The sequence below is a fragment of the Arachis ipaensis genome, chromosome B06, assembly GCF_000816755.2.
Source record: "Arachis ipaensis cultivar K30076 chromosome B06, Araip1.1, whole genome shotgun sequence".
In the NCBI taxonomy this organism is placed as follows: Eukaryota; Viridiplantae; Streptophyta; class Magnoliopsida; order Fabales; family Fabaceae; genus Arachis; species Arachis ipaensis.
In genome coordinates this window covers 47,401,980-47,415,354 of record NC_029790.2, presented here as the reverse complement: position 1 = coordinate 47,415,354, position 13,375 = coordinate 47,401,980, and positions in this window count along the sequence as shown.

The following is a 13,375-nucleotide window of genomic DNA, read 5'->3' as shown; positions in this document are numbered from 1 at the left end:
CATGGCCGAAAATAATAACAATGCAAGGAAGATGCTTGGTGACTTTACTACACCAAATTCCAATTTACACGGAAGAAGCATCTCAATTCCTGCCATTGGAGCAAACAACTTTGAGCTTAAACCTCAATTAGTTTCTCTGATGCAACAAAACTGCAAGTTTCATGGACTTCCATCCGAAGATCCTTTTCAGTTCTTAACTGAATTCTTGCAGATCTGTGATACTGTTAAGACCAATGGGGTTGATCCTGAGGTCTACAGGCTTATGCTTTTCCCATTTGCTGTAAGAGACAGAGCTAGAATATGGTTGGACTCTCAACCTAAGGATAGCCTGAACTCTTGGGATAAGCTGGTCACGGCTTTCTTAGCTAAGTTCTTTCCTCCTCAAAAGCTTAGTAAGCTTAGAGTGGATGTTTAAACCTTCAAACAGAAAGAAGGTGAATCCCTTTATGAAGCTTGGGAGAGATACAAGGAACTGACCAAAAAGTGTCCTTCTGACATGCTTTCAGAATGGACCATCCTGGATATATTCTATGATGGTCTGTCTGAGCTATCAAAGATGTCACTGGACCATTCTGCAGGTGGATCCATTCACCTAAAGAAAACGCCTGCAGAAGCTCAAGAACTCATTGATATGGTTGCAAATAACCAGTTCATGTATACTTCTGAAAGGAATCCTGTGAGTAATGAGACGCCTATGAAGAAGGGAGTTCTTGAAATTGATACTCTGAATGCCATATTGGCTCAGAATAAAATATTGACTCAGCAAGTCAATATGATTTCTCAGAGTCTAGATGGATTGAAAGAATCATCCAACAGTACTAAAGAGGCCTCTTCTGAAGAAGAAGCTTATGATCCTGAGAACCCTGCAATAGCAGAGGTAAATTACATGGGTGAACCCTATGGAAACACCTATAATCCCTCATAGAGAAATCACCCAAATTTCTCATGGAAGGATCAACCAAAGTCTCAACAAGGCTTTAATAATGATGGAAGAAACAGGTTTAGCAATAGCAAGCCTTTTCCATCATCCACTCAGCAAAAGACAGAGAGTTCTGAGCAGAATCCGTCTAGCTTAGCAAATATAGTCTCTGATCTATCTAAGGCCACTTTAAGTTTCATGAATGAAACAAGGTCCTCCATTAGAAATTTGGAGGCATAAGTGGGCCAACTGAGTAAAAGAGTCGCTGAAACTCCTCCTAGTACTCTCCCAAGCAATACAGAAGAAAATCCAAAGAGAGAGTGATGCACGGAAAACTTGTCTCTCAACAAATCTCCCTTCGGCAAGTGTACCGAAGTTGTCGTCAAGTAAAAACTCACAATAGAGTGAGGTCGAATCCCACAGGGAATGATTGATCAAGCAACTTTAATTAGAAGAATGTTCTAGTTGAGCGAATCCAGAATTTGGGTTGAGAGCTGCAGAAATTAAAATGGCGGGAATGTAAATAACAGAAAAGTAAATGCTAGAATTAAAGTACTAGAAGTAAATGACTGGAAATAAATTGCAGAATTGTAAATGGGAATGGGGGATTTGCTCATAAAAGTAAATGACAGAAATTAAAGAGAATGGGTAAGATCAGAGATGGGGAGTTCATTGGGCTTCGGAGATGTTGCAATTCTCCGGATCAAGTTCATTTTCATCTCTTCCTCAATCAATGCACTCATTGATCTCCTTGGCAATCTTAAGTGATTGAATTACAATTTCTTGCAATTCAATCTCTCAAATCTTAATCAATAGCCAATTCCTTGGTCAATTGCTCATGAGAAGAGATGAAGTATGGTCACTGATTATACCACATGCATTTCCCAAACCAAGTATTGAGAGGGTTATAGTCACATACCCATCCAAACCCAATTTGGTCCAGCATGAGAAAGCATTTCTAGCTTGATCTCTTCATTCCTCTTTCAAGGTTCAAAAGAGATCCAGGTTTGAATAGCTTCTCTTCCAAGATAACTACTAAATGGGATGAAGATCGAAAGCTTTCAAGTAAAATCAAGAGGAAAGATAGAAGAAGAATAATGAAAATTAGTATTGATCCATCAAATTACAACAGAGCTCCCTAACCCAATGAAAGCGGTTTGGTTGTTCATAGCTCTTGAAAATGAAAACAAAGATGGAGAATACATCATAAAACTAGAAATTGCAAAGAAAGTAAAATACAGAGAGTAGTTCCCTTTTTCCCCAGCTTCCAGAACTCTTTACAATTCAAAGCTACTCCTATATATACTACTCTTCTCAGCTTCTAGTTTACTCTTCAAGTCTTGGGCCTTTGGATCTTGAGTTTGAAGCAGTTCTTTTCTTCATTTGGGCTTGGCTTTACTTGCAGAGAGAAAGTGCTAAGTGGGCAGAGACTTCAGCTCAGGACATTAGGGGTGTTAATATTTAGTGAGAATATAAGTTCGAGAACGTTAGTGACACTTAACATTGTCACTAACGTTCCAATGCACCCCTTTGCCTTACGTTAAAACCCACGTTAACTAGGTTAACGTGGCTTTTAACGTTGCCTTGTTAATCCTTCGAGAAAGTTAGTGACACTCAATATTGTCACTAACGTTCCAGTGTGCCTCTTCTTGTTTCACGTTAAAGCCCACGTTAACTAGGTTAACGTGGGTTCTAACGTGGTCCTTGCCAACCTTCGAGAACGTTAGTGACACTCAACATTGTCACTAACGTTCCAGTGTGCCCCTGGGTCTCACGTTAGAGTCCACGTTAACTAGGTTAACGTGGCCTCTAACGTAGCGATCTTTAGCCATCCCAACGTTAGTGACAATGTTGAGTGTCACTAACGTTGGCTCATCCTTCATTCCTCATCGTTAGCTTCCACGTTAACTAAGTTAACGTGGAGGTTAATGTGACTCTTGGGGGTTGTGTGGTTGCTTCAACGTTAGTGACAATGTTGAGTGTCACTAACGTTGTCGACAACTCTTCATCCCTTACGTTAGTTCCCATGTTAACCAAGTTAACGTGGGAGTTAACGTGGTACTTTGCACCATAGGCCAACATTAGTGACAATGTTGAGTGTCACTAACGTTGGTTTCTCTTCCCCCCTTAACGTTAGAGGGCATGTTAACTAGGTCAATGTATGCTTGAATCAAGGTGTAGGTGAATATTTACCCAAAACTAGCTTATTTCCTAAAGAAATGCATGAAACTAACCTAAAAATAGTAAAGAAAAGGTCAGTGAAACTGGCCAAGATGCCCTGGCATCACAACACCAAACTTAAAGCTTGCTTGTCCCTAAGCAAGTACTGGAACAAGAGAATGATGAATGGAATATCCAGAGGAATGAGTCATCCTTGTGGAAGTCATATTACTGATTTTATGGTGGTTTCATGCATAGCAACTTAGGTTCATTCCATTACTAGCTTTCAGACCTTTATCATGTCCCTAAACACTTACTTTGTTTATATCTCATGAGACTTTTATTCATTGATCCTTTTATTGTTATTTCAAGGGTTATTTGTGTTATTTAGGCTAAGTGCTCTGTAAGGGGGCAACTCTTTAAGATAAGCTTTCGGCCAACACTCCCGAACCAGTTGGTTCAAGGTGCTAGGTGTTGAAGCACCCCTAAGGACTTACTCCCTCAAGTCTCTCCCCCATACATACACACCACAGGCATATAGTTTGTTTATTTTCTTTTCTTGAGACCTTGGTGTCTAGCACCTCTTTGGGTTACTAAATGCTCTGTAGTGAGGGTTACTCTTGATAGTGGATTTTCAGCTGATAATCCTGGGTTAGTTAACCCAAGTTACCAAGTGATAAAGCACTCCTAAGAGCTTATTCATCTAAGTAGATCCCTCACACAGGAGCACCACAGACACTTGCCTCAAGAGTAAAACCATTGATGCCTAGCCTTATTGCTTACTCTTTTTCTTTTGTTTTTCGCTTCCATTGTTTTTTTTCCTTTTCTCTTCTTAGGATCTTGTTATTAACTTAGTCTCATGAGTATAGCCAAAGTCAAGTATTCAGGATAGATAGTTGTCCTCCTAACCTTGTGGTTGAACCAACTTAGATAACTTATAACTACCCCAAAGATTCATGAATGCACCTCCACATTAGGAACCATACTCTGGTCTTTTAAAAACATAAACATTCTCTTCTTCATTTGATAAAAAGGGACAAGCTTACAAGTAAATAAGGGAATGATGCAGTGACATTCAAACCAGAAATCATGGACCTATTCAGAAGGAAAACTTAAAAGACAGAATTTAAAAAGGTTTCAACTAAGAGTAACTATAAATCAGAAGTGCATTCGAGCTTCCAACTTTCAACAATTCTGAGTACAATGGAATTTGGTAACAATACAACCTTCGGTTGATGATCTCTGGTCCCCCTCTCTCTTTGTCATCATCCTAGTTTTTGCTGCCTCGCTTCTTTGGGTGAAGTTGCATCATTTACTTATAAGATTCCTGCAAGGTTACTGGAAGTTGCTTGTTCCCAAAGCACTTGAGATATAGTTAGCTTACATGTATGCTTGTGCCTCTTGAACTCAATTTGGTGTGTGAACACCAAACTTAGTTCTTTGCCCAGTACAAGACATTGCATATATGCAAAGACCCTCATATCTTGTTATCAATAAAGCAATGATCACCTATAATCTAACTACATCTAAGTGGTTTCTCTTGATTGGATGGAGCTAGCAATGTTCTTTTGGAGTGGAGTGTAATTCTAACCAATGTCCTTTAGTGGAACACCAAACTTAGAACTACACTATCACTCTTGGATTGTTCTGGTGTGGAACACCAAACTTAGCTCCTTACAATACAGGGGAAACAACTTTGTGATTTTTATTGAAATAAAGATGAAAGTGAAACTACCTGAGGTTGGGTTGCCTCCCAACAGAGCGCTCTTTTATCGTCGCTAGCTCGACGAGTCCTTGATTACTTGAGGTGGTACTTTACTCTGGAGTTTTCCCCCATGTTGCCCAGATAATGCTTGAGTCTTTGTCCATTCACTGTAAACGTCCTCCCTGAACCTTCATCCGTGATTTTGATGTGGCCATATGGTGATACTTTTGTAACCATGAAAGGTCCGGACTACCTTGACTTGAGTTTTCCTGGGAACAACCTTAATTTAGAATTGTAAAGGAGTACTTGCTGCCCTTTTTCGAAACTCCTGGGTGCCAAATTCATGTCATGTTTTCTCTTTGCCTTCTCTTTATACATCTTAGTGTTTTCATAGGCTTGTGACCTGAATTCCTCCATCTCTTGCAGCTGCAAGATCCTTTTTGCACCAGCAGCAATGCTGTCAAAATTTAGTATCTTGATACCCTAGAGAGCTTTGTGCTCTAGCTCCAGTGGTAAATTACAAGCCTTCCCATAGACCAGTTGATATGGAGACATTCCAAGTGGAGTTTTGAATGCTGTTCTGTATGCCCAAAGAGCATCATCCAGCTTCTTCAACCAATCCTTTCTAGATGCACCCACAGTCTTTTCCAGGATCCTCTTTAGCTCTCTGTTGGATATCTCAGTTTGCCCACTTGTTTGAGGATGGTAAGGTGTGGATACTTTGTGTTTTACCCCATATCGTAGGAGGAGAGCTTCTAGTAGTTTGTTACAAAAGTGGCTCCCTCCGTCACTGATGAGGCATCTTGGGACTCCAAACCGGCTAAAGATATTTTTCCTGAGGAAGTTCATGACTACCTTGTTATCATTAGTTGGGGTTGCAATAACCTCTACCCACTTGGAAACATAATCCACTGCTACCAGGATGTATTTGTTTGCATATGAGGTTGGGAATGGTCCCATGAAATCAATCCCCCACACATCAAACAGTTCCAGTTCCAAGATGAAATTTTGTGGCATGGCGTTTCTTTTGGGCAGGTTTCAAGATCTTTGGCATTCATTGCAGCTTTTCACTAGTTCCTTGGCATCCTTGAAAAGGGTGGGCCAAAAGAATCCGCTTTGTAACACCTTTGCTGCAGTTCTGTCTCCTCCAAAGTGCTCGCCATAGCATGAACCGTGGCAGTTCCACAGGACTTCTCTCCCTTCCTCTTCCGAAACACATCTTCTAAGAATTCCATCCGAACATTTCTTGAAGAGATATGGCTCGTCCCAGACAAAATATTTTGCATCATTCATGAGCTTCCTCTTTTGATGTTTATTGATCCCTGGGGGTAATGCCCCAGTTGCCTTGAAATTTGCAATATCTGCGAACCATGGTGCCTTGCGAACTGTCATCAACTGCTCATCAGGGAAGAGCTCGTTCACATTTGTATCATCTTCGCCACCTTGCTCATGAGGGATTCTGGAGAGGTGATCTGCCACCTTGTTTTCCACTCCTTTCTTGTCTCTGATTTCAATATCAAATTCCTGCAACAGTAAGATCCACCTTATTAGTCTTGGCTTTGATTCTTGCTTGGCAAATAAATACTTAAGTGTTGTGTGATCTGTAAAAACAATCACTTTAGCACCAATGAGGTATGATCTAAATTTGTAAAATGCAAAAACTATTGCTAGCAATTCCTTTTCAGTAGTGGTATAATTTCTTTGAGTTTCATTAAGGACTTTGCTAGCATAGTATATCACACAAACTAGGTTATCTTTCCTTTGTCCTAACACTGCCCCAACTGCAAAATCAGATGCATCACACATCAATTCAAATGGTAGTTTCCAATCAGGTGGGGAAATGATAGGAGCAGAGGATAACCTCATTTTCAAATGTGCAAATGCTAGCATGCATGTTTCATCAAAGATGAATGGTGTATCAGATACAAGGAGATTGCTTAAGGGCTTGGCTATCTTTGAAAAATCTTGGATGAACCTTCTGTAAAAACCAGCATGCCCTAAAAAACTTCTAATTGCCTTGACATCACTGGGTGGGGGTAGTTTTTCAATAAGTTCTACTTTAGCTCTATCAACCTCAATGCCTTGGCGAGAGACTTTGTGACCAAGGATTTGGTACAACATGTATGGGGCTAACCCAAGGGCTGTTCGAAATTGGGTATATGACTCCTCCTTGCCAAAGCTTTATAACCTCTTTCTGTACCACTTCCTTCATGATTGGGTTCAGCCTTCTTTGGGATTGAATTGATGGCTTGGCATCATCTTCCAATAGTATTTTATGCATGCATATGGCTGAACTGATTCCTTTCAAGTCAGCAAGGGTCCATCCAATGGCATCCTTATGCTCCCGCAGCACCTTGAGTAGTTCGTCCTTTTGATCTTGACTGAGGGATGAATTTATAATCACTGGGTAGTTTTCATTTTCTCCTAGATATGCATATTTGAGAGTGGGTGGCAATGCTTTGAGTTCAGGTTTGGGTGCTTCTGATTTTTCGTTCCCTTCTTTTGGTGCATCTGGTATATGTATTTCTGCTGTAACTACCTCTTCACTTGATTCAGATTCTTCCTCCACCAATCTCTCATTTTCTTCAGGTTCATCTTCTTCAAATTTCTCCTCCACTTCATCCTCAAGTGTATCTAACATCTTGCATTCCCCCAATTGTTCCGGTGGATAACTCATGGCCTTGAACACATTGATTGTCATCTTTTCATTGTGTAATCTTAGGGTGAGGTCACCCTTCTGAACATCAATGACAGCTCCAGCAGTGGCCAAGAATGGCCTTCCCAAGATGATGGAGGTCTTGGCGTCTTCCTGCATGTCCAGCACCACAAAATCTGCTGGGAATATGAAATCTCCTACTTTTACTAGCAAATCCTCTACTATCCCGTGAGGGAATTTGAACGACCGGTCTGCTAGTTGTAGAGCCATTTTTGTTGGTTTAGCCTCCTCAATTTTCATCTTTCTCATCATAGCTACTAACATCAAATTGATGCTGGCCCCTAAGTCACAAAGAGCCTTTTCTACTGTGATTTCTCCTATAATGCAAGGGATCTGAAAACTCCCAGGATCCTTCAGTTTCTGAGGTAGTTTATGCTGAATGATAGCACTGCACTCTTCAGTTAGTATCACAATCTCATTGTTCTTCCAGCTTCTCTTCTTAGTCATTAGCTCCTTCAAAAGCATGGCATAAAGTGGCATTTGTTCTATGGCTTCAGCAAATGGTATGTTGATTTGTAGCTTCTTGAAGATTTCCAAAAATCTCAAGAACTGGTTGTCATCTTCCTTTTTCTTCAATAGCTGGGGGTATGGAGCTCTTGAGATGTTCAGTTGGGGTATCTTTTTTTCTTTCTGCAGACTTGGCGTGTGGGGTTGCATTCCATCTTGCTCTTCTCCCTTTTCATTTGAGCTTTCTTCTTGAGGTTTTTGGGGAAGTTCCTTCAGTTCCTTCCCACTCCTAAGTGTGATAGCTTGACACTCCTCCCTTTTGCTTGAATGGGCATAATAGCAAAAATTGTGGTAAGGGAGCTGCATAAACAGATAGCTGATTTGTGTTTCCAGTTTTGCGATGGCAGCATTTTGATTCTGCATGTTTGACTGCACTTCCTCTCTGAATGCTTTACTGTCTTGAATGTCTCTGCATATTCCTTCGATGAAGGTTTCGATCTTAGAGAGCTTGTCATCAATTGATGAGTGATTCGGAGCAGACGTGCTGTTTTGGTTTTGATAAGTATGTGGAGAAGTGTTGTTGTGGGGGTGTTGAGATGTCCTCTGGGTGAATTGCTTTTGATCTTGCTCACTTTCCCACCCAAAGTTTGGGTGGTTTTTCCATCCAGGGGTGTAAGTCTTGGAGTATGGATCATAGTTTTTCCTTGGTGAATTCCCAATGTAATTGGCTTGCTCCTGACTCCCCTCTACTTCTTCATTCACTCCTTCTTGTGATGTTGACGAAGTAGAGATTGCTGCTACTTGGTTCCTCTCCATCTTCTTGGTGAGGTCAGCCAGCTGCTGGGTAATGAGCTTGTTTTGGGCCAGCAGAGCATCTACATTGTTTAGCTCCATCACTCCTCTTGTGTTCCCTCTTTCGGAAGCATAGAAGTAGTCGTTCTCTGCTACTGTTTCAATAACATCTATGGCTTCCTCAATGGTCTTTTTCTTGTTCAAGGATCCTCCAGATGAATGGTCTACGGCCTTCTTTGACTCATAAGAGAGCCCTTCATAAAAAATGTGCAGCTGCACCCATTCATTAAACATGTCAGGTGGACACCTCCTTGTTAAGTCCTTGAACCTCTCCCATGCTTCATATAGAGTCTCACCATCTTGTTGCCTGAAAGTTTGAACCTCAGCTCTCAGCCTATTGATTCGTTAAGGAGGGTAGAATCTTGCTAAGAATTTGTTTACCACATCTTCCCAAGTTGTCAAGCTCTCCCTTGGGAAGGATTCCAGCCACTTGGCTGCCTTGTCCCTGAGTGAGAAGGGAAATAAGAGCATTCTATAGGCGGCAGGATGAACACCATTAGACTTCACTGTGTCACATATTCTCAGGAAGGTGGTTAAATGTTGATTGGGGTCTTCTTGAACACTTCCTCCAAACGAACAGTTGTTCTGAACAAGGGTGATGAGCTGTGGTTTAAGTTCAAAGTTGTTGGCATGGATTGTTGGCTTTTGGATGCTACTTCCACAATTGCCTGGGTTTAGATTAATGTAAGAGCCCAAAACTCTTCTATCCTCCCCAGCATGATTTGCGCCACCTCCTCTACCATGGTTGTGAGTCTCTTCTTCATGATGATTTTCCATGTTTTCTTCCATATTTGGTTCAAAGTATTCCTCAAAGTGTTCCTCCTCTTCCTCAGCACCAACTACACATTTTTCTTTTGCCTCCCTCCTTAGTCTAAGGAAGGTTCTCTCAGGTTCAGAATCAAAGGAAGTTGAAGCCCCGCTTCTTCTCCCTGTCATACAACCAACAAGTACAAGCAAAGAAAATAGGTACAGACAGTATTTGTGTCATAGTTATTGTTAGTTGTGGGTGATGCAATATATCAAACAGTTAGTGGGTTAGCAAACAGAATTGAAAATAACAAAGAAAAACAAACGAGTAGAGGGAGAAGGGAAGAAGGTTAACTAAAACAAAAAGTAAATCACTCAAACAGAAAAATGAAATTCACAAAATAAAAATGCTCAATCTAGTGATCTTCCAATTTAATCATTGTTGATGCACAATCAATCCCCGGCAACGGCGCCATAAACTTGACGCACGAAAAACTTGTCTCTCAACAAATCTCCCTTCGGCAAGTGTACCGAAGTTGTCGTCAAGTAAAAACTCACAATAGAGTGAGGTCGAATCCCACAGGGATTGATTGATCAAGCAACTTTAATTAGAAGAATGTTCTAGTTGAGCGAATCCAGAATTTGGGTTGAGAATTGTAGAAATTAAAATGGCGGGAATGTAAATAACAGAAAAGTAAATGCTAGAACTAAAGTACTGGAAGTAAATGACTGGAAATAAATTGCAGAATTATAAATGGGAATGGGGGATTTTCTCATAAAAGTAAATGACAGAAATTAAAGAGAATGGGTAAGATCAGAGATGGGGAGTTCATTGGGCTTAGGAGATGTTGCAATTCTCCGGATCAAGTTCATTTTCATCTCTTCCTCAATCAATGCACTCATTGATCTCTTTGGCAATCTTAAGTGATTGAATTACAATTTCTTGTAATTCAATCTCTCAAATCTTGATCAATAGCCAATTCCTTGGTCAATTGCTCATGAGAAGAGATGAAGAATGGTCACTGATTATACCACATGCATTTCCCAAACCAAGTATTGAGAGGGTTATAGTCACATACCCATCCAAACCCAATTTGGTCCAGCATGAGAAAGCATTTCTAGCTTGATCTCTTCATTCCTCTTTCATGGTTCAAAAGAGATCCAAGTTTGAATAGCTTCTCTTCCAAGATAACTACTAAATGGGATGAAGATCGAAAGCTTTCAAGTAAAATCAAGAGGAAAGATAGAAGAAGAATAATGAAAATTAGTATTGATCCATCAAATTACAACAGAGATCCCTAACCCAATGAAAGGGGTTTAGTTGTTCATAGCTCTTGAAAATGAAAACAAAGATAGAGAATACATCATAAACTAGAAATTGCAAAGAAAGTAAAATACAGAGAGTAGTTCCCTTTTTCCCCAGCTTCCAGAACTCTTTACAATTCAAAGCTACTCCTATATATACTACTCTTCTCAGCTTCTAGTTTACTCTTCAAGTCTTGGCCTTTGGATCTTGAGTTTGAAGCAGTTCTTTTCTTCATTTGGGCTTGGCTTTACATGCAGAGAGAAAGTGCTAAGTGGGCAGAGACTTCAGCTCAGGACGTTAGGGGTGTTAAGATTTAGTGAGAATATAAGTTTGAGAACGTTAGTGACACTTAAGATTGTCACTAACGTTCCAATGCACCCCTTTGCCTTACGTTAAAACCCACGTTAACTAGGTTAACGTGGCTTTTAACGTTGCCTTGTTAATCCTTCGAGAACGTTTGTGACACTCAACATTGTCACTAATGTTCCAGTGTGCCCCTTCTTGTTTCACGTTAAAGCCCACGTTAACTAGGTTAATGTGGCTTTTAACGTGGTCCTTGCCAACCTTCAAGAATGTTAGTGACACTCAACATTGTCACTAACGTTCCAATGTGCCCCTGAGTCTCACGTTAGAGTCTCACGTTAGAGTCCACGTTAACTAGGTTAACGTGGCCTCTAACGTAGCCATCTTTAGCCATCCCAACGTTAGTGACAATGTTGAGTGTCACTAACGTTGGCTCGTCCTTCATTCCTCATCGTTAGCTTCCACGTTAACTAAGTTAACGTGGAGGATAACGTGACTCTTGGGGGTTGTGTGGTTGCTTCAACGTTAGTGACAATGTTGAGTGTCACTAACGTTGTCGACAACTCTTCATCCTTTACGTTAGTTCCCACGTTAACCAGGTTAACGTGGGAGTTAACGTGGTACTTTGCACCATAGGCCAACGTTAGTGACAATGTTGAGTGTCACTAACGTTGGTTTCTCTTCTCCCCTTAACGTTAGAGGCCACGTTAACTAGGTTAACGTGGCTTCTAACGTGGCCACTTATGAGTAATTGCCAACGTTAGTGACAATGTTAAGTGTCACTAACGTTGGCTCAACTTCTCTTCTCCACATTAGAGTTCACGTTAACTTAGTTAACATGACTCTCTAACGTGGGCATTGATGGCTTTTTGAGAATGTTATTGGCAATCACTTTTCTCATTAATCTTGCAAGTTACCTCCCCTTTTCTTGCTTCCTTTTTGGTCCTAAAATCAAGCAATAAAGTGCATCAAAGCTCTAGTCTAAGTCATGAGTAATGCAACATAATATTTGTCACTAAACTTATGCAAAATCCTCATGAAATTATGTAAAATGCACAACGTATGCTTGAATCAAGGCATAAGTGAATATTTACCCAAAACTAGCTTATTTCCTAAAGAAATGCATGAAACTAACCTAAAAACAGTAAAGAAAAGGTCAGTGAAACTGGCCAAGATGCCCTGGCATCAGAGAGTGCAAAGCCAGTGATTTAATCATCATGGCCGAACCTACAAGGGAGGAGGAGGACGTGAATCCTAGTGAGGAAGACCTCCTAGGACGTCCAGTGATCAATAAGGAGTTTCCCTCTGAGGAACCAAAGGAATCTGAGGCTCATCTAGAGACCATAGAGATTCCATTGAACCTCCTCATGCGATTCATGAGCTCTGATGAGTATTCTTCTTCTGAAGAGAATGAAGATGTTACTGGAGAGCAAGTTGCCAAGTACCTTGGTGCAATCATGAAGTTGAATGCCAAATTATTTGGTAATGAGACTTGGGAAGATGAACCTCCCTTGCTCACCAATGAACTGAGTGATCTGGATCAACTGACATTGCCTCAGAAGAAACAGGATCCTGGAAAGTTCTTAATACCTTGTACCATAGGCACCATGACCTTTGAGAAGGCTCTATGTGACCTTGGGTCAGGGATAAACCTCATGCCACTCTCTGTAATGGAGAAACTGGGAATCTTTGAGGTGCAAGCTGCCAGAATCTCATTAGAGATGGCAGACAACTCAAGAAAACAGGCTTATGGACAGGTAGATGACGTGTTAGTAAAGGTTGAAGGCCTTTACATCCCTGCTGATTTCATAATCCTAGACACTGGGAAGGATGAGGATGAATCCATCATCCTTGGAAGACCCTTCCTAGCCATAGCAAGAGCTGTGATTGATGTGGACAAAGGAGAGTTAGTCCTTCAACTGAATGAGGACAACCTTGTGTTTCAAACTCAAGGATCTCCTTCTGTAACCATGGAGAGGAAGCATGAAAAGCTTCTCTCACTGCAGAGTCAACAAAAGCCTCCACAGTTAAACTCTAAGTTTGGTGTTGGGAGGCCACAACCAAACTCTAAGTTTGGTGTTGAACCCCCACATTCAAACTTTAAGTTTGGTATTGGAAGGTCCCAACAATGCTCTAAACATCTGTGAGGCACCATGAGAGCTCACTGTCAAGCTATTGACATTAAAGAAGCGCTTGTTGGGAGGCAACCCAATGTTATCT